The sequence below is a fragment of the Arachis ipaensis genome, chromosome B02 (genome assembly GCF_000816755.2).
Source record: "Arachis ipaensis cultivar K30076 chromosome B02, Araip1.1, whole genome shotgun sequence".
NCBI classification, from domain to species: domain Eukaryota; kingdom Viridiplantae; phylum Streptophyta; class Magnoliopsida; order Fabales; family Fabaceae; genus Arachis; species Arachis ipaensis.
Window position 1 is genome coordinate 16,218,171 of NC_029786.2, and position 14,791 is coordinate 16,232,961.

A 14,791-nucleotide genomic window follows, 5' to 3' on the forward strand; every position below is an offset into this window, starting at 1 on the left:
TCAAGACACACAACTGAATAGCCTCGAGAAATAGTTTCTAATGTTCCCAAAACCTGCGATTCGCTTTTCTCAAAACTCGTATATCATCTATGATAACCCATTAGTACTCTCATTTACATAATTCACTAGTATTAAGCCGGCGAAACTTAATATCAGGAATCATGCAATGCAAGACTAACAGCGTTAATCAATAGATCGTCATGTGCATAAAGCTCTAACTCTCGTCATTCGACAAGACCTAATACATGACAAACGCTCAGAGTATGCAATCGAAGCATAGTCAGTCCATTCCTCAGGCTCTACAGGAAGGACTGCTCTGATACCATAATGTAACACCCTAACTACCAAAGCTCACGCTTCCGGCTGCGCAACTCTGATAGCTCGGACATTACAACGACACTTATACTATTTAATACCAAAATATGAGCCTGTTTAAAACTTTAAACCGCCATACCACTCCCAAAATTACTTTTGTTCGATAATGTACATCCATAGATACCACACAACTTACAAAACTCATAAAGAGTACACCCATACATATAAACATACATATATATAAATAATATTACAAACATTACCCAATACAATTCCTATCCCTCTTACAGAATATATCAAGATAAAGACAAGGGTATAAAAATAATAATCTAACACAATACAGAGCATTTCAATAACAAACAAATAAACTCTTCGTGATTTCTGCGCTCATATCCTGAAAGGGGAAAATGTAGGGGGTGAGAACATCATCCTCGAAAGGGTTCTCAGTAGAGGATTTTTTGGGAATTACTGTAATAGGATACATGAAGACAAATTGTACCAGTGATTAATAACCGTCTTATGCCTCTTTTCAAAAACAACAATTTACAATAAAAGTAAAGTCGAAAATCTTTTCTGAAAGAGGAACCGTTCAATTTTCAAAACATCAAAAGCCTTTCAAAAAGGTTTATCTAAACTGAACCAAAATAGCCTTTCATATTTTATTCCAAACCAGAAACACGAAACTGAAATCAACCATCGGTTCATCTCATTCCAACCACGGCCCTAGGCCCAAACAATCCAACCATCAACCAATCACCACAATCCAACAGAGTCCCAGATGCAAACACAGGTAGAAAGTTCAAGCACAAACAAATAGTTACAGCAAGTAGAACAATTAGCAGTTAATCACAAAGGTAAACCAAATACAATATGCACACCCAAACAATGTCACATAGATGCATATGATGCATGCCTATCCTAGTGGCTGATGATATCATCTGTCGGTTATATAGCCAACCCGACACGTCCTGGTAGCTAACCATGGACAGAAACACCCATCGCGGAGCAAGTAGGTTTGAGCTACAACGCCATTGCTACTACCCGCTCAACCCAGAGCCAGTGGAATAACCACTACTGCGGCTACTACCCAGACGGGTATTTAAAAGCTCAACCTGGAGCGAATGGAATCACCACTACTACCGCTACTACCCAGGTGTCACAGTCTCTGACCTGGAGCAAGTGGGACGAACCACAACCCTTGCTACTACCCAGGTATCTCAAGCATATATTCATTCAGTCCCACCCATGGATCAACATCCATCTCAGCCATCCGGCTTAAATTCGTAATTCATAGTCAGCCTTACGGCCGATAATTCATTCGGCAATCAGCCGTAAATCAATATCATACACAGTCATTCTGGCTCACAGTTCAATCCGAAACCAGCCAATATTCACAATCGTACACAGCCATTCCGGCCCATAACAAAATAGCACTTCCACCATTCAACATCATCAAATTCATAAAACCAGTATTTAAGCCATAAATCACTTTTCTCAAGCCATTTCACTTTGAAATCAAACTTCAACTCTTTTCAGCCTTGGCTTTAAAGATCTCATTTCTCAAATCATCTCAGGCTCATAAGCCAAATTTACTCAAAGTGAGTTCACTTTTTAAAACAAAGTCACTCTCGGCATCCTCTTTCCAAAACTTCCAAAACCATGGCAAGTTAAGGATTTATTTCAAAGTATTCAAAACCACCCATCCAACAATGGGATTTTATAACAAAAGCTTCTCGGCAGAGTCCCAAGTCTTTAGGGGAGAATAATAAAACTCAATTCGCCAAATTCATTTAAAATCATTAAAACATTGGCTTTCCGTTTTGAGTAATAAAATAGGATCTAAGCCAAACCGAGTCACGTAATCATTCACTTCTTTCAAATCCGTTTCCTCTACTTAGGCAAAAATCAACTTCAAGCCCCATGATAAATTCTAGAATGTTTCAACTGTTCAAAATTGTTTTAGTCTTGCAATAATTCAGAATTCAAAGAGTACTTAAAATCTTTCCCAAAACATTTCAAAATGAAACAAGTCAAGAGGCATTCAAGTTCTTTCAAAGTCATTGAAACTCCTCTAATTGAAACCCTCAAGTCAAATTCAAAGGCATTGCCCTTGTCACATTTAAAACAGCTTAAAAACATAAGTTTCATCTAAGTAACTTTCTCCTGAAAGAGATACAATGCCTTTCTTAAGAAGCAAGACTAAATCACAATTTCCTCTTTAATAATTCATTTCAAAAGCATGAATCATCCTTTTCTTGATAATTCAAATAAAATAATAGAAGTCTTTAACCCGTCATTTCTCCATACAACATTCAATAAAGACTCGGATTTTATAGAAATTTCGGTAGCACCTCCCCTAAAAATTAGACTTTTGCCACCCGGTTTGGGTCCCAACTAAACCGTTTTTTATTCCTTTTCAACAGCTCAAAACCAGAAATCAATTCAAAAGCAAGCTAAAACCAACAGTCGCCTCAGTGGCATATCTCAAGGAAACCATTTCAAAATCAACTTAATATCAACCGATTTAACTCATTTCCAAAGTTTAAAAGAATCGGTTCAGTAATAAATCATTTATCAAAGACCAAATTAATTAAAGCAACCCAGGCTGAATTTCAAGAGTATTCTATCTTTCACATCATCAAAATAATTGACTCAATCCAAACCAATCCTCAACGGATTAAACTCATATTTCAAATCTTTAAAGAATCAACTTGAAAAGCATTCTATTTCACAAAACCACACAACAATCTGTTCATCAAAACCAATTAATAATCCATTCAAACATATAATTACATTCATCTAGGATAATCAACATCACATAAGGCTTATACAATCACCAAATACATTATCTCACATCAGTATCCATATGTAATAATTCTGACATATAAAATATAGTTTTTGAAAAGCGCCCCTACCTCAAAACGCAAATCCATAACCCAAACGCGTCACAATGTCCTTTTTGCCTCAACCCGAAATCGACAATCAAAATCCCGGTTTCGCGTGTCTTTCTCAATAGTAGAAACAACCTCAACGCCACAAGTAAACTCAAATTCTAACTCCTAGAACCATCAACATTACAATTACTTTGTTACACGGAATAGAACACTAATGCAGAGCTCTCAAAACAGGAATACTTACTGAAACTAAGAGAGAACGGCTAAACTGAACCGTGGCGCCCTCTGAACCGGTTGGGCGTGGCCTCGGCAGTCAGCCCCAAGCAGCAGCGGTGATCTGAACCACACGCAGCGACGATGAAGTTTCAGGAAACTCAACATAAGGGAAACTCAACTTAAAAGCCTTACCGGCAGTGGAGCTCGGTGGCGGCAGCGGCGTTCCCGGCGGTTGAGGCTCAGCCAGAAGCTCCGGCGGCCAGAACAGCGGCACGGCTTCGGCAACAACAACAGTGGTGTTTTCCGGCAACCACCGATCTCCGGCATCAGCAACAGGAGCTCCAGCTAGGCACCGCGGAGCAGCAGATCGGCAATGCCGTCGGCCAAGGTGTGGTGATGGAGACGCCCTCAACCGCGGTGAAACGCGGCGGCTCTGGAAGCTCGGCGGCGGCAAACACCGAATCGGCGCTCACGGCACGACAGCGGCGGAAAAGGTTCCCCTTTCCTGCATCCCCCTCTCTCTGTGCGCGAGGATGCAACGGTGGCCACGCGACTCCTCTGCAGCGACGGCGGCCACTCCTGTGTTTGGCGCGGCGGCGACTAGGGACTGGGTGCAGCTTCAGTGGCGACGGCAGAGCAGAACAACGCAGTTCCCTCCTCCTTCGCGACCTTCTCCCTCTCGCCTGAGCTCTGACACGACGGCGTCGCCTTCACGGGCAGCAGTGGCAGTAGAAAGGCTTCCTCCATGCCCGCGAGGATGATGGCGGCGAGGCGTGAGGCACGGCGGCAAGGTGTGACATGGTGGCGGCGAGCTGAACGGCGGTATAAGCCCCCTCCCCCCTTCTTCTTTTTCCCGATTCTACCTTCCCTTTCTTTTCCTTCAGATACTGTGTGTGTTTAGGTTAGACGGCAGTAGCTGTTGCTGCTGGTTCAGAGAGGGGAAACGGGTACTGGGTCAGGGTTTTAGGGTTAGGGTTTTTGAATAAAATTAGGGTTATGGGCATTTTGGTAATTTCAAATAAAGTTGGGAATAATATGGTAATTGAAATCCAAAATTAAATCCAACACTAGAGGTATATAGAAAATACTACTTGCTCATCAATTTTTACAAATTACTTTCAATAAAATGCCCAAATCAAATAATTAGAAATAATATACTTAATTTCTTCATTTTTCCAAAATAGCAATACTAATATTTAAAATATTACTTATCTAATCCAAATCGTATAAAATCCTTATTATTTCATAACTATCAACTTTATAATTCAAATATAGAAAATAATCCAATAATTATAAAATTGGATAATAATCATAACTTATCTCAAATTCAATAAATCACAACTTGTCTTAATTATCTTTAATAGAGAAATTTCTGAAATTAAAGCAACAGAAACACTGAATTTGAAATTAGCTAATGATAGCCCCTTTTCAAAGGTTTCGGGTCTTACATCATGGATCATCACATCCATCATATTGAAGTGCGAATGAACATCTTAGATAGAAACAAACGTGTTTGAATAGAAAACAGAAATAATTGTATTAATTCATCGAGACACAGCAGAGCTCCTCACCCCCAACAATGGAGTTTAGAGACTCATGCCATCAAAGAGTACAAAGTTCAGATCTAAAAATCTCATGAGATCCAAAATAAATCTCTAAAAATTGTTTAAATACTAAACTAGTAACCTAGGTTTACAGAAAATGAGTAAACTAAGATAGATAGTGCAGAAATCCACTTCTGGGACTCACTTGGTGTGTGCTGGGGCTGAGACTTGAGCTTTACACGTGCCTAGGCTGTTTCTAGAGTTAAACGCCAGGTTGTAACCTGTTTCTGGCGTTTAACGCCAGAATGCAACATGGAACTGGCATTGAACGCCAGTTTACATCATCTATCCTTGACAAAGGTATGGACTATTATATATTGCTGGAAAGCCCTGGATGTCTACTTTCCAACGCAATTGAGAGCACGCCAATTGGAATCCTGTAGCTCCAAAAAATCCATTCCGAGTGCAGGGAGGTTAGAATCCAACAACATCAGCAGTCCTTTTTCAGCCTGAATCAGATTTTTGCTCAGCTCCCCCAATTTCATCCAGAAAATATCTGAAATTACAGAAAAATACACAAACTCATAGTAAAGTCCAGAATTATGAATTTTGCCTAGAAACTAATAAAAATATACTAAAAACTAACTAAAACATACTAAAAACTACATGAAATTAACCCCAAAAAGCGTATAAAATATCCGCTCATCAGAGGCACCCACTTCTGTAACAGACAGCTTGCCTCCGTCTTACAGAGATATGGTGTTCATCACAAAGTGGCCACCCCCTATCATCCACAAACCAATGAAAAGGGATGCCACTTACTAGTTGGTCTATGGAAAGGCATGCCACTTACCCGTGGAATTGGAACACATAGCATACTGGGCAACAAGGTTCCTCAACTTTGATCCCACGGCTGCGGGAGAAAAGCAGTTACTCCAACTAAATGAGTTGGATGAATTCTGGCATGCTGCATTTGAGAATACTAGAATCTACAAGGAGAGATCCAAGAAATGACATGATCAAAAGATTTCTTCCAGAGTCTTCCAACTTGGCCAGCAGGTTCTACTTTTTAATTCCAAGCTCAAGCTCTTCCCTAGTAAGCTCAAATCACGATGGACAGGGCCGTTTGAGGTCACTGGAGTATCACCCTTTGGTTACATAGAACTCAGGAGCAAGCATTCTGATGAAAGATTCACTGTCAATGGCCACAGAGTCAAACACTATCTAGGGGATCCAATTGAGCAAGAGGATTCCACCCTCCTGCTGACATGACAACAGCATTATCCAGCTACTGATAATAAAGAAGTGCTTGCTGGGAGGCAACCCAGCCATATGTATAATATTCTTCATTTCATCCATTTATTTTAGTTTGCATTCATATTTAATCTCGTCAAAATTCTATTTTTTTTCCTTGCTTTTTAATGTTTGTGATCATGTGTAGCACTTAGAACAGGAATAGGAATGCCCAGGATCGAAACCAGAACACCCTGGAGAGAACCTCTTGCCGATGTTGAATGCCAGAACTGGTGCCCAGCGCTAGGTAAGGCGAAGCTTGGGCGTTCAACATCCATTTAAGGGTACTTACTGGCGTTGAACGCCAATAATGGGCTGCAAAATGGCCGTTCAACGCCCATACAGGAGCAACCAGGGCCATTTCTTTGGCCCCCAATGAGCGTTCAACGCCCATTCTTGGCGTTGAACACCCCATTCAAAAAAAAAAGGAGGCCCCCAACTGTTCAACGTCAGATCTAGGCATTGAACGCCCAGAAGGGGGATGGCAAAAATTCGAAAGCTTTAAAGGAGAGAGAAGGAGTAGACTTTTCAAACCAAATCTTTTCCAAACTTATCTTTTCATAATAAATCCTCCCATTTGATATCTTTTAAACTACATTTTAAAATTAAACCTCTTCATTTCAAATCTTTTTGATCCAAATCTTTTCCTATTTTATCTTTTAAAAACCATATCCTTTTCATATCATATTTTTTTTTAAATATTTTCAAATTTTTTATAACTTCACAACCCATATCTTGGCTAACCATATCTTTTTACTCATATCTTTTTCATCATTGGTATTATCTTTAAATTTCAAAATTCGCCATCTTATCTCATCTCTTTCAAAATTCAAATTCGAAATCTACCCCCTCCTTATTAATACCCATTCATTTCTCTCTCCCTCTATCACTCCCCTATTCACCTGCTTCTGCACTCTCTGCTTCTTTTCCTTCTATTTTCTTTTCTCTTTGCTCGGGATGAGCAATCTCTAAAGTTTGGTGTTGCTTTTTGCTCTGCTCTTATGGTACTAAAGGGTGGAAGATCTACTTCAAGAAACAAGAAAGAAAAGGCTCCCTCAACGGTTGCCTATAAGACCTACAGGTTTTACTCCAAGCTTCATGAAGAATACTACTATGATGTAGTGTGCAAGAAGGTTGTAATTCTGGAAGTTAAGTTCGATCTAAAAGAAGATGAATATCCAGAGATTCAAGAGCAGATCCGAACAAGGGGTTGGGAGATTCTAGCAAACCCTGCAACTAAGGTGGGAATCGTGAAGGTCTGAGAGTTCTATACAAACTTATGGAGGTCAAACAAACAAAAGGAAGAAGGACCAGAATTCAATCCATGGCGCACCATGGTCCGAGGAAAGACCTTGCATTACAGTCTGGATAAAGTGAGGGAAGCTTTCCAGCTACCCCCATTGAAGGACGACCCTAACTCCTTTAATAGGAGAGTGCACGCTAATCCACGGCTAGACCAAGTCTTACAGGACATATGTCTCCCTGGAACACATTGGATAACTGACAAAAAGGGTCAACCAATCCAACAAAGGAGGATGGATCTCAAGCCAGTTGCTAGAGGATGGCTAGATTTTATTGGGCGCTCTATCCTCCCCATTAGCAACCGCTCCAAGGTCATAGTAAAGCGAATTGTGATGATCCACTACATCATGCTTGGTAATGAGGTGGAAGTTCATCAAATAATCCCCTGTGAGATGTACAGAATTGTAGCCAAAACCTCAACTCAGTCAAGGATGGCTTTTCCACACCTCATCTCTTGCTTGTGTGATGAGGCAAGAATCTTCATTGATAGAGATATATTCATTACAGGAGATGACCCAATCACCAAGGAGAGCATGGAGCACACAAGGGAACCAGCACAAGCCAAGATTCAGAGGCCAGTCTCCCCTCCTAAGAGGAAGGTACCTGAACAACCTCAAGAACAGAGACTCCCTCCAAGCGAATACTGGACTCAAATGGCAGCATCCATTGAACAGTTGAGAGCCACCATGGACCAACTCAATGAGGAGCAAAAAGACCAATCTCAGATTCTTTGCAAGCTGGCCGAAGGACAAGAGAGGCAGGGACAAGAATTGGAAGAGCTGAAGCGCCAGAAAACGTCCTCTGGAGAAAGCAGTAACCATTATGATTAAGGTGATTGAGTTTCATCCTACCTATCCTATCCCTATTTCAATGCTTTATTTCCTGTTTTTCAATTCTAAGTACATGATTACTATTAGGATTTCCCGCTTTCTAGTCCAGTAGTTAATTTCTATTTATGATAGTTAAGTTTTAAGATGTTTCACATATCCCTCATTAAAATAAAATAACTTTCTTTTTAAGGAGCAGCAAAATACCAGCGTTGAACGCCCAAAGCTGGCGTTCAACGCCACCAAGGGACCAAGGGAGCAGCACGTTCACCCCCTAGCTAGCGTTCAACGCCTATTCTCCAAGTTGAACGCCAGGCTTGGACAAAGTACTCAACCAAAGTAGGCCCAAAGTGGATTTTAGCACTCCTTAAGCTTATGCAGTCTTATCTTTGTACTTTTTAATTTAAATTTAACATTTCTTAGGGTTAGTATTAATACATGTTTGATTTTATTCTATGATGCATTGTCATTCTTCATCTAATGAATCTGGGGTGGAACGAGAGTATGACGCCTTATTCTACACGAGTTCTCTATGAGTCCTAACCCAGATAGTATTGAGCTATAAGCTTGAGAATGCATCACCTAGACCAATAATTTATCTAGGCTAATTGTAAGGTCCCACATCGGTTAGGGAGGGGAACGAAACATGCCTTATAAGGGTGTGGATACCTCTCCCTAGCATGACGCATTTTGACGAGTGAGTGTGGGGGGCTTCGGCTAGCATCCCTATCGTCAAAGGCAAAACCGTGAGGCCTTGTGTGCCAAAGCGGACAATATCGTGCTAGCGGGTGGTCTGGACTATTACAGTAATTGGGATAAGTGACATATAATCTCATTAGTCATGGGTAATGAGGTTTCTGTGGCGCTAAGGCTAGAATATTGAGCTTCATCCTCCGATCCGGAAGATCTGACCTTATCTATGGTATTTTGAGTAGGATCAAGTGAGAATGAATTGCGTGAGCTTCACCCTCGTTCATATTGAATGACCACGATCCATGGCATTTGATATGGATTAGAGGGGATTAATTGACCATGATCCATGGTGTTAATCACTTATAGCTTTGCCATAGAATGAATCATTCATTGTTAAAGTAGTCGGTAAGAAGTATTAATCCAGAAAGATAAAGCATCTCCAAAGTCTTAACTAATTTTTCATTACTGTTTCTATACCAATTCTTTATTGCTTTCTTTATTGTTTTGTTTTATGTGCCTACAACAACAACAATTATCTTTCTATTCGCCTAACTAAGATCTGCAGGATAACCACAACTTGCCCAATACAACAATCCTCGTAGGATCGACCCTCACTCACCTGAGGTGTTACTTGGACGACCCGGTGCACTTGCTGGTGAAGTTGTGCGAGTTCAATTTTTGCGCACCAGGCTGCCAATAAACGGTAGCTAGCCACCCAACCCCCCTCCCCCGGTCAAACTGGCAACCCAGAAAAGCCAAGGAACGCTCCAAGAGAAATGGCATCGGGGAGGCCATTTAAACCTTTTTCCCGGATAGGGAAATTCATGAATTATACCCCCTGACCGCCCCAATTGTGGAAGTCTTCCAGCAGATTATGGACAGAGGCATTTTACCCAAACTGAGGCAATTGAAAGACCGAACCAGAGAAAATGAGAACCTATATTGTGACTACCATAAGGGTTTCGGACATAAGATGCAAGATTCCTTCGACCTGAAGGATGCACCGGAATAAGCTATCCGAGAAGAAAAACTGAGTGAGTTTTTGCGGTTCATCCGGGAACCAAGAAGAAAAGAAAGGGAGCATTCCGAAGAGGACCGTGGTTGAGCTATCAAGCCGAAGCAAGACCCTCCGAAGAACCCGAACGCGACCCCACAATAGTAGTGAACATGGTGGTCGGCAGGAATGTCCCACCAAAGTCGAATTCTACAACAAAGAAAGATGTCAAGATACTTGTCGTGGCAATGGGGGAGAGACTTTCCCCCAAGGAGCTCCCCGAAATATCATTTGGCCCTGAAGATCGGTGGTGCGATGACCTCCCGGAGGACCCGCCAATGGAGGTTATGGCGAGAATCGGGACGGGTTTGGTCAAGCAAATCTTAGTTGACATGAGGGCGAATTCGAACATTATGTTCCGAAACATGTTCGATGCCCTGGGGTTAAAGGAAAGCAATCTCAAGGACCACCCCATGGAGTCGTAGTTGTAAACCCTGCTAAAATCGATAAATAATTAGTCAATAATTCGAATTTTAATTAGAAAAATTAAATATGCAAAACTAATATCAAAATAGAATAGAGTTCGCCAAAACGAAAATTTTGATATCAATTTCGAAAATTTGGCCCAAAATCAAACCGGAAGGGCCGAACCGGTTGAACCGGAGCCCAAACCGGACCCAAACACTTAAAAGAAATAGCAGCTCTCTTCTCCCTCATTAGCTGCTGCAATGCCATAATAGAAGGGGAGAGGAGGAGAGCTCCCTAACCCTAATCAAATATTCCAACCACCATAACTTCTTCGTTTGAGCTCTGATCGCCGCACCGTTTGCGGCCACTCGTCCAGCGCGTCAAGCTCTACATTTCTATCGGATCAATTTTACTAGTAAGCTTCATTTTTGTTTTAGAATCTCTACTTCCCTTTCTTTGGTGAAATTAAAACCCTATAGTGAAATCTTACCCAATTTGGTGTTTTAGGTTCGAGATAGTTTTCGGAGCTTGTTGGGCTCGGGCTACTACGTGTATGGGTGTGGTAAGGATCACTTACACCCTAGTTAATTTTTAGTTCTTGATGAATGTGGATATATATATATATATTAGGGGTGAATTGAGTTATATATATGCATTGGAATTGAGAAGTGAGTATTTGGAAGCTTATTGGTGATGAAGGCTTGGTTTGTGGCAGGTTTATTTGAGCTTGGATGGGCTGTATTTTTCTTGTGATCGGCTAAGGTATGGTTTAGGTTTCGCGTGTTTAACATTTAAAGTGTTGTGAAAACTTAGGCTAGAAGAACCATAGGATAAGTTGAATTGATTATGTGCATTAAATGATTAACCTTGTGAAGTTGTTGGATAATTTTATGGTTGAACTTGTATTGGAATTGAATGAGTAATAAAGGGTTGATTTATGTGTTGGAGGGATAACAAATGTGAAGTGTTGATATATAATAATGAAAGTTTGTTTATATAAGTGATATATATTGATATGTGTTTGTGAGTTGTTGAAGTAAAGAGTATGTATTCTTGTGATTGAGATAGTATTGGGAGTTATGAGCAAGAGTTGTTATTGTTGAACATGTGTGCTTGAGATCATTAGTGAGGGATTGATGAAGATGTTGATATGTGTAATAAAGTGTTGATATATGTTGATATATATTAGGGGTTAAGGATTGTTGAATTGGTTAAAGGCATTTTGGTAATGGTTCTTAATGAAATGGGATGATATGTTAACGACATGCAAGTTTTGATGGTAAGGAAGATGAGATTGATGAAAATGAGGTTTGGAAGCCAATTGATAAAAAGTGGATTTTGGTGAACTTTGGAGGTCCATAACTTGCTCTCCAAATTTTGGATGGAATTGTGGTTTGTTTCAAATGAAAGATGATTTTACAAGCCTTTAAACGATACCAATTTTGTGAAAAACGGAACTTTGTAGAGAAAGTTATGGACGACGGAAGTTTGGCATGTGAATCTGTGTTACAAGGTACCAAAAACAGGGTTGCAGCAGCTTTCTGGGTATTCTGGCCGTTTTGGAAAAACGCCCATCCACGCGTACGCGTGGCATGGCACTTTGACGATGCATGCGCGAGTAGCCATGCGTGCGCGTGAAAAGCTAATGCGCATGATCACGCGTACGCATGACTCACGCGTACGCGTGACTTCTTGTTCGTTCCACGCGTGCGTGTGGCCCACGCGTACGCGTGGCCCCTGTTTGCTGCAAAACTGGATTTTGGCTGTTTTAAACCAAATTTTTACTTCTAAACCTCCATTTTCTTTCCTTTTAGACTTAGAGTATAGTACTAAGTCTAGTAGCTAGTTGGAGCTAGGAAAATAAGATAACTTGGAGATGAAGTAAGAGATAAAATGATGAGTTATATGAAGGAGATGAAAAAAATTAAATAAGGTTTAATGCCATGGCTTGATATAAGATTATATGTTGTTTATGAAAATGAAATGGCTTATGAATAATGACATCTGAGATACGAGTTTTCCTGGGTAAAAACCGTGGCTCGCCACCACGTGTTCCAGGTTGAATCTCGATACTCTGTTGACCCTACATCATAAGGGTGACCGGGTACGTATAAATTCCCGGGTATGGATAACCCCCATTGAGTGATTATATGATGAATGAATGTGAACTCTATGCATAGACTCTTGGGGATGTGCGACGGAGGACAGTCTAAGGTTTTCGGACTTGTCGGGTTGGCTGGATAACCGACAGATGGGCCCCATCAGCCATAGGACAAGCATGCATCATGTGCATTTGTTTGTTTTGATTGCTATGCATTTCATAAGTTTGCCTAACTGTATGTATACATCCTGCTACCTGCTATACTTACTACTTGCACTATCTGCCTATTACTTGTGCGTGAATTTGTCTGGTTGCTTGTCTTTGCTGAATTATGGATGACAAAGGAACAGAGGAAAGGTGAAATGGTTTGATGTTAGGTTAGGTTTAAGATTGAGTGAGTTTAAGTAGGTTTAGTATACCTACCCCTTTTTATGGCTTCTGTTTAGAAATTAAGTTTTACAATTGTATGACGGAGTTCTAGGATTGCCTCTGGCATTCCCAGGACCTTATTTATTATAAGCGTGGCACCTTTACCATGCTGAGAACCTCCGGTTCTCATTCTATACTGTGTTGCTATTTTTAAATACAGGTCGAGAGGCTCCTCGCTAGGCGTCTGGATTCCTGAAGCGGAGTAATCCCTGGGATGTTTTGGTTTATCAGTTTATGTATATATGTACTTAGTTACTTAGCTTGCTCTCCAAGAAACTTGTTATTTTGTTCCTCACAGAGGTTACAGGAGAGTTAGGACTTTATTTCTGTATTTTGTGTATTTTGGGACGCTGGTATATATATGTAAATATTCTCCGGCCAGCCTTGGCTTCGCAGGCTGAGTCAGGAGCTAGTTTCACTGTATTCTTAGCTCTCTTTTCGTTCTTTTGCTTATTTATATCTATAATCTTTAGGTTTCTTAGCACACAAGTAGTTCTGTTTCTTGAGCGTTGCGCTATTTATTTTGCGATATTGTTTTACCCATTTTTCAAGGCTCCTAGTTAAGTACCTCTTCTCCTATTATTATATATATATTTCTATTTTTAGAGGTCGTAATACCTTACTATCTTAGTCTTATGACTTAAGCATAAGATTAAGTATGGTAGGGTGTTACATTATGGTATCAGAGCAGTTCGTTCCTATAGAGCCTGAGGGATGGACTGACTATGCTTCTGGGCATACTCTGGGTGTCTATACATGCTATTTAGGGTATCTAACTGATTTATGTGGCATGAATGCTCATGAGCATGCATCTGGGACTTTGAAATACTAGACTGGAGATATTGAGACTGATCACCTTGATATCACTTGTTTGGTATGAACAGGAACTAAATGGCGTCTCATGGGTGCGGTCGTGAGTACAATCAAGGTCGAGCCCCAGGTGTGTGAAAGATGTGCAAAGGTTAGCAGGAAGGTTGATAGCTCTATTCTTTTTTCTCGGCGTGTTGGCAGCCAAAACGTTGCCTTTCTTTAATCTGATGAAAAAGGGAATGGCCTTCGAGTGGGGCCTATCTTGTGACGAGGCCTTTAACCACTTCAAGAGGATCTTGTCGGAACCACCCGTGCTCGGAAAACTAAGAGAACGGGAGCCGTTGTACCTATATCTCACACTGACAGAAGAAGCTTTGGCTGCCGCTCTAGTGCGAGAGGTATAAGACCCCGGATTTTTAGAAATTAAATTACGAGATTAACTAAGATTTATGATATTTATTTATGATTTATACTTTCAGAAAATTATTTTATAAAAAGATAATTAAAGTTAAGTATGAGGTTTTAAGTTTTAAACCAATTAGCACTCATGTAATTCCATAGTAATGAGTATTTTTTTATTTATAATTTAAAACTTAGTAATTGAAAAACAATGAAAATTTTATATGCTATATTTTGAATATTTAGATTTTGAATCTGATTTTACGAATAAAGGAGAATTAATTTAATTATCTCCAATTTTTATTGAATTAGCATTTATTTAAAAATAATTTACAAGTTGATAATTAAATGGTACTTCAAAGATAATTATTTTGTATTTAATTTGGTTTTAAAATTATTACTCTATCCTTTTATTTTTATTAAAATGCTTGCTCTACCAAACTCCAAAATCCCCAAAACCAACCCTAATTTATACTACTCCTAACCCTAACACAACATACACCCCC

The 14,791-nt window shown here is 40.1% G+C and overlaps 1 long non-coding RNA gene across 1 annotated transcript; it reads right to left on the reverse strand.

Annotated features, from left to right (window-relative positions):
- On the reverse strand, nt 3,067-3,494 carry LOC110268741. The gene is made up of 2 exons (XR_002357158.1): nt 3,454-3,494; nt 3,067-3,374 (listed from the first exon to the last, which is right to left on the reverse strand). It is a non-coding gene; the product is annotated as an uncharacterized LOC110268741 (long non-coding RNA).